At 55.7% G+C, this 15,626-nt stretch overlaps 1 long non-coding RNA gene across 1 annotated transcript; it reads right to left on the bottom strand.

Moving 5' to 3' along the window:
* Positions 1-11,226: 11,226 nt before the first annotated feature.
* On the bottom strand, positions 11,227-14,107 carry LOC118994247 (uncharacterized). The gene is made up of 3 exons (XR_005068017.1): positions 14,022-14,107; positions 12,761-13,275; positions 11,227-12,032 (listed from the first exon to the last, which is right to left on the bottom strand). It is a non-coding gene; the product is annotated as an uncharacterized LOC118994247 (long non-coding RNA).
* Between the last annotated feature and the right edge of the window lie 1,519 nt (positions 14,108-15,626).

Genomic DNA, 15,626 nt, shown 5'->3' with positions numbered 1-15,626 from the left:
TTATTTAATGCAGCGTATTCTTATCTCAAGACTCTAGGAAACAGAGGTACCTTGGTCCTATGCGACCTTTCTAGGAATGCCGTTCTCTGTTGCCCAGCCCACCCCAGCTGGAAAAAAAGGAGTGTTCTGTGAACGTTAAACACAGGAGGAGACCCACCTGCTCTTCGGCATCTAAGAGCTCATCGGACTCATGTGCAGGCGCACTCGGGGGCATAGTGGAGCATGAAAATAGTAAGCTTGACAGTGTTAGATGCCACCAAAACACATTCAGCATCTGTTTCCCACAATGCTTTATGACAACCTCCCAGTCACTGTGTATTAAATAAACGAGTAGAGAACAGACATATGGAACCAAATAAAATATTAACAGGTGCACAGCAGGGTGAGGAATAGCGGCAAAGATGGTTATTTGCTTTCTATGTGATTAAAAAGCTCAGCATTACTCTGCCTAAGTAAGAATACAAACCCCTGTCTATTAAGGTCTATATAGGACATCCTAGGTGCAAAGACTCCCAAAGAGAGTGGAGCAGTTTTTGAAAAACTTGGAATTTCTTCCTTGGGAGTATTGTGATAATGAGGACCTCTTATTTGCATGATTATTGGAAATATTAAATTATATAATTCACTACTCAACAGTGATGCGGACACTGGCCCGCAGTGTCTGCGGCATTATGGATGAGATGAAAGGCAGGGAGAAAGACTGGGAGAGAAACATTGATGTGTTGACTCACATGCACCCCCTACTGGGGAACTGGCCTGCAACCCAGGCATGTGCCCTGACTGGGACTCAAACCAGTGACCCTTTGGTTTGCAGGCCAGCGCTCAATCCACTGAACCACAGCAGGCAGAGCCAATTTCTTTCCCTATGGTCGTTTTTCATCAAGCTTACTTTCCCTACCTTGGGCTAGCCCAGACCGGACATGACTGATCCTAGAGTGAATTTTCAGCTGCTTGCCTTTTGCTGCATGTTAGCGTGTTGCACTTCTGTGGAAACAGGCCTTTGCAGGCAACTTGTGTCTCTGTTTTGGAGAGCTGACCCGGAGCAGTAAGTAAGGAACAAGGAGCAAAAGTTGGACGTGTGTCTCACCAGAAAAGATCCCAATATTGATGCTTAGAGGCGTCGCAACCGTTTGCCCCTCCTGGAGGAGCCTGGCAGGCGATGAGCAGAAATCACGCAGATGCTGGCAGGCGATGAGCAGAAATCCCAGGCAGCCTTGGCTAATGGAGAGGCCCGGCCAGTCCTGGGCTCTGCCCAGCTGAGCGCTTATGGAGCCCATATTGAAACTGTGTTTCTGGGGCCTCAAGCTGACGGCCCTTTCTTCCAAAGAGCCTGTGATAAGAGCCCAAAGTCAGCATCTCAAAAACCAAGTCTTGTCTTTGAGGGTGGCGTAGCTGTGTCCCTGCAGTTTGGTTTGTGGGAACCAGCCCCTTAATGGAGGGAATGCACGTAGCTTGAACCACGTGGTACAAACCAACTGCTTTGTCTGAAGGCTTTCATCAGACAGAATCAAGTCTGTCCCTGAGGCATCCAGCCCTCCCCTTCCGGGAGTGGGAGGAATGTGTCTTCACTAGGAGGAGAGACTGAGTTCTTTGGGCCTGCAGTTCCCTTGGGTGTCCTTTTCCATCTTGAACCTGGGGAAAAGTTGCCAAAAGGCAGCTTTAGGGTATCAGCTGGGCCTTGAGAGAGCTTCCCCATAGGGCCCTTGTGTTGTTACTTGGGGAAAGAAGAGAAGGGCTGAGAGGTGACAATTAGGGAGATCTTCGGCTTCCCAAGACCACCTCTTCCTAGAGTAGAAAAGAGGCGGGGGACTGGGAAGGGCACTTGCTCAGAAAGCAGCCTTGCTCAAGAGAAGCTGGGCTCTGCTCCCTTTTGAACACAAGGTGGCGACATGTTGGTGTTAGCACCCGAAGTCCGCCAGCCCCTCCGGCTTCTCCTTCATCCTCCCTGGGCCAGCACCCCCCTGCTCCCCAACAAGGGCAGTCCAGACCAGATCAAGGATGGTGCCTATCGTTGGTCCCCTTGCACAGAGAGGATGAACTAGGACGCTTGACCGACAAGCACGTGGAGGCCCAGAGCGGCTGTTCAGCAGCCGAGAATGAACTAGAACTCTCAACTCTCGGGTCAGTGCTTTTTCTACGAGGCCACCTCACAGCCCTGAGTCCTCACTCCTTCACTCACCAGGAGTGGGGACAACAGCGTTCTTCAGCGTCCTCAACAAGGTGGCCCAGGAGGAAGGCAGGTGGTCCGGAGGCTGGTGGTCGGTAGGAGTGAGAGAAACATCAGCCCGAGGGATTAAAGAAGGGAGCTTCTGAAGGCGGCTCCACCCCTATTTCTGGTCTTTGAAGCTGCAGAGGGACTTCTTCTCCATCCACCTCTGAGCAAGGCGAAAGGAAATGTCACAGGATCAGCTCAGTGAGTTGCTTCAATAGAAACCTCGTCTCCAAGTCCGATAATAAATGAGTTACGTAACTCAGTGGGTCACAGCACTATCTAAGCCATCAATCCACGTTTATTTCCTGGCTTTTATAACTGCTGCTGAAAGGGAAAAAGGAGGGGGTGAGGATTAGAGGGAGAGACTTGATGTGACTGGAATAAATCTCCAAGTCCAAGTCCACCCTCCAGCCTCCTCGCCCACGCACTGCCGCCACAGCTAATCCTGGAGGGCCTGCTGTGCTCCCCGGCGTCCAGACACCTGGCCTTCCGCCAGGAAACTCAGACCCCTGTCCCAAGCTGCTCCAAGTAGCCACGAGCTTTCTTCTCTCTGGCCCTCAGTTTTCTGTTCTGTAAACTGGCAAGTTGGATTAGCTTTCTAGGGTGCTTTTCCACCCCATGATTCTAAACATTAGAAGCAGAGAGTGGTGATTACAGTTAGTTACCCCACCCCCATCATCAGAGTCCATTGCAACACGCTGCTGGATTCTCTTGATGGCTAAGGGAGCGAGTGAGATGTTAACACGTTAATGGGACCAGTGAGCGTCCCAAGGAGGGAGATGAGGCTGGCCAACTTGGAGGGGGTGTTGAGGCCAACCAGGGTGGGCAGGGAGCCGTAGACCAGAGCTGGCCCTGTGGTCAGCACACAGAGGTGCCCGCCTGCAAACACACACACGGGCCTGGAGAAGAGGGCGGCATTTGCCATCCTCCAGCCCAAGGAGCGCAGGGCCCAAGAGGGCTCAGGGCTGCTCCCAGGCCCTCGGGTGGGTGTGGCTTCTCCACCTTGAGCTGACAGGCCCTGCACACAGCTCCTGTCCCTCCATCTGTGGGACCACCCACGCACCATTCAGAGGTTCACCCCTGCCCAGCCTCCTGTACAAAAAGCTAGAGGCCCCATCCCCCCAGCTGGGAGGGCCAGTGTGAAGCTGCGGAGGAAGGGAAGGGCCTGGAAGAGAAGCTTGGTGTGGGGGTGGGGACGTCAGAAGGTTTGTGGCATCAAAAATGACAGGAAAGCTGCATGGGAGCTGGAACAGCCAGAAGGATGACAAGGGAAGGTGGTCCTTGCAAGGAACCTTTGGTGAGTCGTAGCCCGGCTGTCTGGCCTCTCCCAGGGGCCTGGGCCCAGACTCTGGAGGATGGGATCATGCCTTGGGTGCACAAAATAAATGCATATTCAGTTAGGAGGTGCTGCTTCAGTGTAACACTTGGAATTTGTTTTTAAGGATTTATTTTTAGAGAGAAAGAGGAAGAGAAAGATTGATCAGTTGCCTCATACACGCCCTGACCAGGAACACCCAGCCCGCAACCCGGGCACGTGCCCCGACCAGGAATCTAACTGGCGACCTTTTGCTTTTGGGGATGACCCCCAGCCCACTTAGGCACACCGGACAGGGGCGGAACTGTATTTTCCTGCCGTGAAAAACAGTGTGAGCTCAGCCACGCTGAACTTGCCGAAGCCATTAGACGGGACTCTAAGCCCAATGAATGGCAGCACCGGCTAAACCTTCATCAGAAGTAGTTCTCCTGAGACGCTCAGAAGAGAATTTGGGTGCCTTGAAATAAAATGAACAGAAAGAATTTCAAACAGAAGGTAAAGCAGAAGTCACGTGGGGGTCACATGGACGTCTCAGGGGTGGCGATAGCTCAGTGGGTTTGTTCAAAGCGAATGTACCCTCGTAGCCAACATGAAGTCTGGTTTTTTCCCCAAGTTCAAGACTGCTCCTCCTAGAAGCTTCTCCCCACCCAAGTCTCCTTTCATTCATCCCATTCACAAATATTTACTGAACAACCGCCAGGTTCGGCACCACGTCAGTCACGGTGAGTGAAATACACACCTGGGCCCTGCTTTCCTGGCCCGTGGGAGTCACGCGATGGGATTTATTTATTGGCAATGTGTCGGATGGGTGCTTTTACCCCTTTAAACTCCGATACTAAATCCACTGAGTGTTCGATTTCAAATTCTGTACGGCCTCAATTTAAACTACTCATGATGCGGGCTATCTATATACACTTCATGACACTTAGGTGTGCTTATCTCAGTAAATACGTGCTGAATATATTTTTAAAGCACACAGCACCGCACGGTGATAACAGCAGGAGCCATGTGTGCTGAAGGAACATTACAAAGTGTGTGCACCTGCGCACATTCCACGCAGGCCNCTGGCCCGTGGGAGTCACGCGATGGGATTTATTTATTGGCAATGTGTCGGATGGGTGCTTTTACCCCTTTAAACTCCGATACTAAATCCACTGAGTGTTCGATTTCAAATTCTGTACGGCCTCAATTTAAACTACTCATGATGCGGGCTATCTATATACACTTCATGACACTTAGGTGTGCTTATCTCAGTAATACGTGCTGAATATATTTTTAAAGCACACAGCACCGCACGGTGATAACAGCAGGAGCCATGTGTGCTGAAGGAACATTACAAAGTGTGTGCACCGGCGCACATTCCACGCAGGCCCTGGCATTGCTATTTAAGGAAAGTCTTTCTGGGGTTTCACGTTCGTTCTTGCTCTCGTTGCTCCTGACACCAGAAGAGCCCTAGAAAACCAAGGTGGGGACCCCGCAAGATTTTTATGCAGAATGGCAATTGGAACACGTGATTTCAGGCTCAGACACGTTTCCTGCTATGCAGTTATTTCAAATTATAAAGCGAGAGCTGAGTTCTACTAATGCCAACAATGTGCCTGGAACATTATTTACGTGTTTCTTCACTTCCACATCTCCCTGTCCCAAACGTGTAGGCCGTTCGTTAGACGTTTTGAATACTTGGCTTCTCCAGCATCAAAGTGCAAAGCACAAGGCCTGACCCAGAAAACAGCTGACGAACCTCTGTCGAGCGCCTGGATGAGTGAGCCCCTGCAGGAGGAGGCGGAGGAGGCGGATGGCCCAAGCCCTGAGCATCCCTGGGGAGGGGGGAAGAGGGGAGCGGGGAGGCCCAGAGGGAGGCGTGAGGTCTCAGTTCCCTCAGCCCTCCCAGCAGAGCTATGCTAGAGAAGAAAAGGTACAGGCACACGTCTCCTTGTCGGGAGGAAACGTCCGATCGAGACAGCCATGTCTCCCCAGCGAAGAGGCTCTCTCGGAAGGGGGCAGCCCCACCTGGACACGCGGTCCCTTTTATTATTATTATTTTTATGTTTTAATTAAAATCGCTTTAGCCCTGGCTGGTGTAGCTCAGTGGATTGAGCGCCGGTCTGTGAACCAGAAGATCTCGGTTTGATTCCCAGTCAGGGCACATGCCTGGGTTACAGGCCAGTTCCCAGCAGGGGACACATGAAAGGCAACCATACATTGATGTTTCTCTCCCTCTCTCCTTCCCTTCTAAAGATAAATAAGTAAATAAAATATTTTTTTAAAAAATTGCTTTACATTTACTACTCCTTCGCATTAGTTTCAGGTGTGCAGCATGGTGGTTAGACATTCCATAACCTAGGAAGTGACCCCCCTATAAGTCTAGTACCCCCCTGACGTCATAGAGCTGTTACAGTGCTATGGACTATATTCTCTGTGCCATACTCGAATCCCTGCTTACCAGTTTTTCTTACTCCATCCTCATTTTTATTTTATTTTATTTAAGATTTTATTTATTTATCTTTAGAGGGAAAGGGAAGGAAAGAGGGAGAGAAACATCAATGTATGGTTGCCTCTTGTGTGTGCCCTGCTGGGAACTGGCCTGCAACCCAGGCATGTGCCCTGACTGGGAATCGAACCATGGTTGTTTGGTTCCCAGGCCCGGGCTCAATCCACTGAGCTACACCAGCCAGGGCCCAGTTTGTTCTTTTTTAAAAAAGATTTTATTGACTTTTAGAGAGAGGGGGAGGCAGAGAGAAAGAGAGAAACATCTGGTGGTCTCTCACACACGCGCCCCCAACTGGGAACCTGGCCTGCAACCCAGGCATGTGCCCTGACTGGGAATCGAACCTGTGACTTTGTCGTTTACAGGCCAGCACTCAGTCCACTGAGCCACACCAGCCAGGGCACCAGTTTTTACTTAATCCCCTCACCTTCCCTCAGAACCCCGAGCCCCCTCCCATTTGGCAGCTGTCAGCCTGTCCTCCATCTCTCTGGGTCTAGTGCAGGCCTTTCACTAGGTCAGTCAGCCCTCGGTCCTCTCTGCCTGGGCTTCAGCTCCAGCCCTCCCCCCACTGCCGCTGCTTTTTTCCAGAAACAGCTGCGTGTCTGGGCTTGTCCAGTCTGGGTTTCCAGACACAGACAGAGTCCCCACCCCCACCCCAGGCTGACCTCGTCACTGAGGCTTGGGAGGTGGTGGTGTCCCCCGTGAAACAGGTGCCTGACACTGAGACCCACAGAGGGAGGCGTGACTGTAATCCCCCAGACCCCCCCCACGCAGCGCCACCCCAGGGCTCTGAGGTCCCACCCTGGTCCACTGGCCTGACTCCTCCACCCGCTTGTGACCAGAATCCAGTGCTCTACAATTACCAGTGAGTTGGGTGAACCGGTCAAGCGGGGCTGGGGCAGGGGGTGGGGATTCTGACCTGGGCACATCAGCCCCCGTCCCAGGGGAAAGGCGGTGACTGACTTGGGACAATTTTTGGAGAGAAGACCCTTGAGCCCACAGTTGTTGAGCCTGAAGGAGCTCCAGGTGCCTGCTGAGCTGAGCGGCTAGGAGGGCTTGTCAGCCAGCCTCCCCCCACCCCTACCTCCAGAGGTGATCTTGGCCATCTCCCACCTATGGGCAGGCCACCGCTAGACAAACCCACCGGCCAGCTGGGGCCTTCTGTGGGGAGACCTTGAGCTTGTCTCTGCCCCACAGATGCAGGTGAAAGGGTGAGTGGTGGTGGGGAGGCCTGTTGGAGCCCATATGGGGGAGCTCCTAGCTCCCCACAGAAAGCACCTCCCAGGAGGGTGGGCTTCTCCCTGCAGACCCTGCTTCTCCTTTGGTGAGCAGGGGGGCTGACCATTCCAGGAAACCTGCCCCAGGCTGAGTGGGGCGGAAACACCAAGAACATCTCAGAAAATTCTCACCCAGTGGTCACAGTATGTACCTACTCCACTCACCCCCGCCCACCAGCTAGGTGTGTCGGGCCCAGAAGAGGCCCCAGGAGAGAAAGGTCCTTTGCCAGCTGGAGCGTGAGCCAGACCCAGTCCAGGGTTTGCCACCAGCGTTGCTGCCCTCGATCCTTCAGGCAGCTGTGAGGCAGGGGCTCCCCTGGGCTGATGGCTCACAGACAGGGTTTCTCCACCTCGGCATTGTCGGGTTTTGTGTGGTCTGTGCGGCGCGTGGAGAATATTTAGCAACATCCTCCGCCTCCACCCACCAAATGCCAATAGGACACCCAAACTCCTCGCCCCAGTTTTAACAACCAAAAATGTCTCCAGGTGCCGAGAAATGTCCTTGGAAGAAAACTGTCCCTATTAGAATGGGTGTCTTAGAAAACAGGCCCGAGGACCTAGATTACCTGCTTTTCTTGCTGTTGCCTCTTTGTAGGGAAACGTCCCCTTTGAAAACCTCTGCCTAGAGCAAGCCTCCCACCGGCCATCAGTCACCAGGTGCTCATTCACGGAGTCACTGTTGAAAACACCTGCTTACAGCAAACACAGACCCGGAAAGAAAGCCACTAAGTCAATGGCCGTCGGCCTCCTGACCCCCACGCAAGGCCCGTGGGGCCTGGAGGTGGGGTCCGTGTGCTCTGGCCGAGAGAGAGGAGTGAGGGTGGGGCTGCTGTGAGGGGGGGTGCCTGCCCTTCTTGGACATCTGATGGGTGGCCAGGCCCCTGCGTGCCCAGCGGCCTCGAGGCGGGCTGTGGTGCCAGGCCAACGTGCTGAACTTCCGTCATCGCCTTGCAGGTGGGTCGCCCTGACTCATGGGCACTGGACGTGACCGGCAGTTGTCTCATCCCAGATGTTTACGGTGGCTGAGCGACCTCAACATTCACCCTGACATACCGGCCCCAGGAGGAAGGGGGTTGGGCCCAATGAACTCCGGAGGCGGCCTTGGGTTCTGGGTTCTAGAACGTGATGATGAGGCAGTGATGAAGGAGCTTCAACTCCAGGAACCTCCACTTCCCATTGCTCTGGATCACGTTGTAAAGACACCTGGAAGTCGGTGCCAGCTGTGAGCTCTCGTGCCCGCTCCCCGGGCCTCGTCCCCAGTCCGTGAGATGGAGGGCACGGGCTAGAGGGCTTCTAGTAATCAACACGCACGGAGTCCTGGGTGACACAGCTTCTACATCCATCTAGTTCATGCAACGCTCTGTGAGGTAGGAGCTGTAATTATGATCCTCATTTTACAGCTGAGGAAGCTGAGCTCAGAGAAGTTGATTAACTTGCCCAAGGTCACACAGCCAGTGAGTGGAGGGGGCCATTCCAGCACCCAGGTCTGACCCAGAGGCACTGCTGAGGATGGCAGTAGTTCAGGTGAGAAGCCAGCTGACTGGGGCAAGATGGCAGGAAGTACCAAGGAAAGCGTCGTCGGAAGGGTGACCTGCAGAGCAAGGAGGAGCCGGACCAGCACCCAAGACAGCTTGGGCAGGAGCTGATGACTCAGGCTTGGAGCCGAGGGATTGGGAGGGGGTGCTATTAATAGAAATAGGGAAGTCTAGAGGAGGAGCAGGTTTAGGGGGAGAAGATGACAAGTGCATTCTTAGACCTGTTGAAATGGATTTGCTGCTAGTGGGACATGTAGGCCAGGACCCAGTGCAATTAGGAAAATTCAGCACATAGAAAAGTACCTCCAACTGCCAACAACCGCCTTACCAAAATCAAATGCCCAAACCTGGCCCTGGGAGGCGAGGCCACAGGGCTGGGTCCGCAGCAGCCAGTGCCCTGGCCCAAGTTCAAGTCCTCCACTGACCGCTGGGGGGCACCACTGGTGCACAGACCTCGGTGCAGCTGCTCCGAGCGTGCCTGCGGTGGGGCAGACCCAGGGGGACACAGCCGGTTGTACAGAGCCAGGCTACCCACTGGCAGGGCAGGCAGAGGTTTCTAACTCCCTTTTTAGGCAAGGGGCGGGGAGGAGGTCTCACCACCCGCTGAGCGGCTGATCCCCGCCCCCAAGTACCGGCAACGCCATTTCAAAGGGGTTTCTGTTGACCCGGGAACTGGAAGGAGGGAGAGGGAGTGGAGCCCCGTTTCCTGAGTGTGCGTTGGGGACCAGCCTGGGGGACAGCTCCGTGTCCAGGGCACTGAAGGCTGGGGACTGCCGGTGGCTGGCAGAGCCTGGAGGGAAAGATCCCTGCCGTTCCAAACCTCGCGTCTCCCCTGACATTTGCGTCAGCAGCTCTGCCCTTTGACTTTTAATTCCTGGGAGTGGAGGGTGGAGGCGACCTTGGCAATCAGGACTCATTATTTGCAATTTGATTCAACCAGCAGTTATGGGGGTTAGGCCTGGCTGCCTGCCCCCCTCGCCACCTCCCACATGCCAGGTTTAGGGCCCCAGTCTTGCTGGGAAGAACAGAGGGCAAGCAAGAGTGGTTCCACCTGGGAGGCACCTGGGTCCTTTCTGCTCCCGGTCTCTGGAGCATCCCGAGAAAACTGACACTTATCAAAGTGCTCTGAGACCCCCCGAAGGACGGGATGTCGCCAGGCTCTCACCAGCTCAGGCCTGGTGCCCCCTCAGGCCAGCATCCAGCTCTATCATGGCCTGTTGGGTGGGTCATGGGTGCAGCCAGGCTGGGAGGTGCTGGCCTCCCAGCCATCAGAATTAGGTGGTGTTCAGAAGGGGTGGGGGTGGGTTAGGCCCTGAGAAGCCAGTGGGGCACCGCAGGCCCTGTTCCTCTTCGGTGTCCCGGATCCCTCTATATTTGGCGATGGCAACACCAACGTGTGCTAAGAGAGGGCCGGGCAGGCAGCCTGACCTATGACGTCTCCTCCAGGGCCTGGGCTATTTTGGAACCAGCCTTGAGGGCCTTGGGGAAGGCAGGGGGAGGTGTGAGGGAACATTTCCTCCTGGCTCCCCGTCAGAGAAGAGGCTGTGGGTGTGTGGCTCAGAGACTGGGCCCCGGTAAGGTTCCTCAGGGTTCCTTCTGCTCAGGTTTCCTGGGGATGCCTGGGCTCCGGGGCTGGGGGATGGGAGCCTCACCCCTTCTTCCCCTGGGTTTTTCCAGCTACTCAGATATCGTCCCTCAGCTGAAAACAACCCCTTTCCTGCCAGGTGCCCCTTGAGAACTAGGAGCTTGGAGCAGGCTTCGCAGTTCTCAGTCTTTCAATTTCTCGGGTCACTACTATTTTTACAAAAACAACTTAGGATCTGACATGGTCACCAGTTTTTCATTTTGCTGAGTTAAGGACCTTGAAAGGAAGTGTCAAAGGAGAGGCCCTTTTAAACACACGCGTGTGCGTGCACACACACAGTTCAAAACACATGGTGGGGGCACAGTTCTGATTGCACAGTTTTAGCTTTATGAAAACCTCACTGTGTTGTTTGCTTGCTTGTTTGTTTGGTTTTTTGCCACAAGCAGGTGAGAACACAGCAACAGCTGGCCCTGGGCACCCTGTCAGTGGGCTCATGTTCCAGGAGCTGCTGGTCCCTTCCAATCCTCTGCTGGGCCCAAGGCCCAGGGCAGCCGGTGGGGAACCCCTCCCCAGCCCTTTCTGTCCAGTTTGCCCAGGCAGCAGCCACTTCTGTCTCTTTCCCTCTTCCCAGCCACCCCACCCCCACTGTCTGCAGGAGGGGAGGGTGGGGAGCAGTCTTCTCACTGCTCCTAGGTGGACACTACAGGGAGTCTGGTCACACTGCTGACCCACGGGTGGGGGCCTGGCCCTGAGAAGTCCTGGAGCCCCCACGCTCCTCTGAGAAGGGCTGCTGCTGGGGACTGCTGCTGGGGAGAGGCGTGTGGACAGGGGCTGGGGACCTGGGGCCACTCCGGGCCCTGAGATCCGAGGCTGCCCCAGCACTCCCTCCCCCACCCCCCAAGCTTCAGTGTCTAGTTCTATAATATGGGCACGTCAGCTGCTCATCAAAGGGCCAGGGGGAGGGTTAGACGGGAGCAGGTTTGTGAAAGTGCTTTGTGAGCCATAAAGCTCAGGCAGGGGTAGTTATTATTACCATTATTATAGGAAACTAGTAAATGGCTGAAGAAAGGGCACCCCAAAAGCTGACCTCAGCTTCTGGGTGTGGACAGTGCTCATTATCACCCCAGGTCTGTGACTTTGGAGCCTCTCTCGATGCACAAGGGACGAAGCAAACCTGATCCCCACTAGTCAGGGTGGCCAGGCCTGGACCAGGGCACTCCACCCCAGACGGGGCCCAGTCTCTGGCCTGTGTTTGGAGAAAGGGTCTGACGTTGGTCAAGGCTCCCGCTGCCTTGTCTCAGCCCCGTGTGGCAGCACCATTGATGTCCACCTCCCCCCATGTGGTGGAGAAGTACATGGGAGGCACCCCCCCGCCCCCCGGAGGAGGCCCTTTTTGGTGGGACAAGGAGCATCAGGTCTAAGGATCCAGACAAAGTCCGGTGCCTCCACTTCAAGGCATTCAGGGGCGCGAGTCTTAAGAACTACTCGCCACTGGACCACTGTCGCTGCGGGGCGCAGCGGGAAGCACACAGCCCACGTTAGCAGGCCAGGTCCACACTTGTAGCTGTGCGGGCTTCAGACACACAGTCCCTATGCCTCTTTGAGCCTCAGTTTACTCATCTGCAAAATAGGGAGAAGAGTCCTTACCTCATGGGGTCACTGTAAGCTCTTATGGGATCACTTGTGAGAGCTCCTGGCGAGTGCTCAGTTCCCTGAAAACCAAGGGGATCCCAGGAAATGTGAGCCTGTGGCTGCGATGCTTCCCCACCCGGGGTGGATCCCCAGGCCTCACCCCCAACAGGGGCCAGTGGGGAAGGTTTCCCTGCCTCAGCCAGGCCCTGGCTCCCTTCCCACTCCCCCCAGCTGCTCAGCAGCCAACTGTCATGAAGTCATTGCCACCTTCCCCGTCCTGCCCGCCTCCCAGGCCCCGTGCTGACATGCCACTTGGCAAAGAGGTTGGAAAAGCCGCTGACTCTTCCAGAGCCGGAGTTCATTGACTGGTCAGGGCCCGCCGGCCACACGCTGACCATGTGGTCAGAGGGGACTTGCAGCGCGAACCTGTAGTCTTTTTGAAGTCCCTCCTCCAACACACACCCCCCTCCGTACACACACCTGGACCTATACATGTATGGCTCCCCCCACATATACACTGTACACACTTGTATGCACACTACCTCTTTTCCCCGCAACATAAACAGTCCTACCCACGCACCAAGATACACACTCCCTCCTGGGTACATGATTCTTTACCCAGCCACCCACCCACAAGGGGGCGCTCCTCCTGGTAGGTGGCTGCAAGCACGTCCTGCACGCCTGTGCAAGCACACGTGTACCCCGCACTTCCTTACCCACTGGCATGTGCTGCTGGCTGCCAGCAGCGAGCCATCCACGCTCAGCGTCAGCCACTCCTGACCCACCCCCGGCCTGTGCCCCTGGAGAAAGGGAGCTCTCCGGCTGAGACAGACTTGGAGCGTGGGCAGGTCTCCAAGTCCCCAGACCAGTGTCCCTGGGCTGAGATCACCCCAGCCAACCCCTTCATTCTTATAGGTGGAAGGAAACTGCAGCCCAGAGAGAGCACGGGGATGGTCACGTCACACAGCTGAAGTTCTCGCAGGCGCTTTATTCAAAGTGCCCGAGAGCTTGGCAGAAAAGGAAGGAAGTGTCCAGACCCCTCCCTCCCTCGCTGTTGCCCTCTTCAAACCGCCTAACTCCGTTCCTCCCTGCACCAGGCAGAACAGGCCTTCGGCAGGTCCCAGTTGCAGGGCTTCCTCCAGGATGACTGCCAAGGTTGGGTGCTGCGTGGGGGGCCTTTCATCGTCTGCCCTGGTGCAAGGTCGTTGGAAGCTGCAGAAGTGGGGGCCCACTGTTGGGACAAAGGTCTTAATGGGCTTGGAATGTTAACCCTTAGTGTGTCTCGGCTGCGCACAGCGAATCCTCAGCCCAAGGCTGCAGTCCCCAGACGTGCCTGCAGCCAGTGCCTTGCCCTCTACCTCAGTGTGCCTCCCAGGACTCAAGACCCTGGGCCACTGCCTAGAATGTGGTTCCATGCAGGGACTCCAGGCTTCTGGGACTGACTGTGTTCCCGAGACTGTCAGTTCACAAGGGTAAGGATTTCTGCCTGGAAGGGTGCCTGGCACCTAGCAGATGCTCAGCAAAACCTGTTGGATGAATGAATGGGCCCATCCCCCCTCGCCAGCCTCCTTTTACAATGGCTTGTTTGAGCCATAACCAGGAATCCTGGCATCCAGTTGTTTCCCCTCCAACGGGAGCTAGGAATCCACCCTAGGTGGCTGTGTGACCTTGGACCAGTCACTGCCCCTCTGAGCTTCAGCTGCCATCCAGGAAGGAGGGGCTGATCTGGGGAGAATGCAGTGTGTTCTGTGTGGTTCCTGGGACCATGCCTGAGGGCGGGGGAATCCAGTGTCCAGGACTGCCCCCTCCCTGCTGGCTTCCAAGAGGACACTCATGTGGGCAGACCCAGGCTGGGGAGCCCTGCCTTGTAAACACAACTTCCTGCCACAGAATACCAATGTTTTCAACCTGGGAAGCAACAGAACAAGAGTCGTTCTCACACCTCTCCCCGAGCCGCACCCACCTCCCCCAACTCACACGTGGCTGGGTCCGCCCGAGGGAGCCACAGGGTGCTGCCTCTGGGTCAACATCCTGCTTCCTGCAGGGCCCTGCAGTGAGGCCGGCAGGGAGGGCACACAGAGAGCTGTTTGTTTGCTGTGGGCGGTGAGATGCTAATCGCAGCGGGTTGCTGGGCCCCAGCTGAAGGTCAGGAGGTAAGGCGACCCGAGGTTATAAATAACCTCGCGGTGCCGGGGCCGGCAGGCAGAGGGCAGCGCTGGAGCCGCACCCCTCGGTGGCCAGGGCAGGATGGATGACTGCCCTCCCAGTCCCCTTCTGCTGCAACCTGAACCCCTGGAGCCCCAGCGCCATGACCTCTGGGGGTGAGGCGCAAGGTTGGAGGAGGCCCCTGGGCTTCCCTTGCCACCAGTGGAGAGGCAGGTGCCCCGTTCCCTGACCTCCGCTGGGGTGGGTGGGGGTGGGGAGGTGAAGTATGGACAGCCCCACCTGCCAGCCACCTGTCCCTTCTCGGGACCGAGTGCAGAGAGGCTTCAGGACATAATCCAGGGACCCCAGGCACCTGCGTTCCATCTCCCTTTGGACATTAGAAAGAGGTGGAGTTAATTTGCTCCAGGATGCTTTTTTCCCCCATCTTAACTATTTTATTGGAGTTAAATATGCACACAGAAAACTGTGGAAATCAGAGTATCCCTGGATGGATGGGCACAGGCGAGGCCGGCCCGTGGAGCCAGCACCCAGGTCAGAACATGGCACCTCGCCGGCACCCAGAAAGTCCAAGGACCCCCTCGACCCCTTCCCTTAGGACCGCCGGAGTCAACCTCTGTGCTGACTCCTCACCTCGTAGGCCGCCCCGCCCCCGCCCGCTTCCCGCTGTCCTGGGTGGAGCCGCACACCGTGTGCTCTTCTGCGCGTCTGCTTTCTTTTGCTCAATATTATGTTTGTGAGATCCCCTCGCAGAGGGGCCGGCTGTCCTCATTGTTGGTAGCTCGCCATCGTGCGGCTCTGTCCGAACGCTTTCCCTATTCCACGGCGGACGGACGCTGGGGAGGGTTCCTGGCCCTGGTGACTGGCGCCACTGTGGAGGTTCTAGTTCCTGTCTGCCATGAATATGGGGACCCACTCCTGTCGGGTCCCTTTGTTCAGAAGGCATTGCGGGCCCGGGGTGTGCCTCTGTTCAGCGTTGGAAGGTTCAGGAAGTATTTCTCTGTAATCAACATTTTCATAAGAATGATTTTTCGAGGGAAGTTTTTGTTTTTCATTCTAAAAAAAGTGAGGGCTGTGCATTATTTTTAAGAATTGGAAAATACAGAAAGAAAAAAAATCACTCAGGGTTACTACTTCGAGTCGCCCAGTCAATCGAACGGTCAATGGGTGTGCCCTGAGAGCCTCTTCCGTGTCAGACCCTGACCCCAGACCCTGACCCCAGACCCAGGTCCTCCACCAGGGAGTCTTTCTAGGGTCTGGGGCCAGGTCAGCAGTGGTAGTGTGGGGGAAGGGGGGAGAGAGACCAAGGGGCCTCGGCGTCCTTCGTGACCTCCCTCGGTGACCCCTCACCCACAGCAACCACTCTCATGAACTCCAAACAGCCCGGCAGGCTTGCCATGCACCCAGGACTGCAGAGAG

Source organism: Sturnira hondurensis, unplaced genomic scaffold, assembly GCF_014824575.4.
Source record: "Sturnira hondurensis isolate 20B ecotype Veracruz unplaced genomic scaffold, ASM1482457v3 Scaffold0009182, whole genome shotgun sequence".
Lineage (NCBI taxonomy): Eukaryota > Metazoa > Chordata > Mammalia > Chiroptera > Phyllostomidae > Sturnira > Sturnira hondurensis.
Note: the sequence above shows the minus strand (reverse complement) of the source record. Positions and strands in the feature narration are given on the sequence as shown.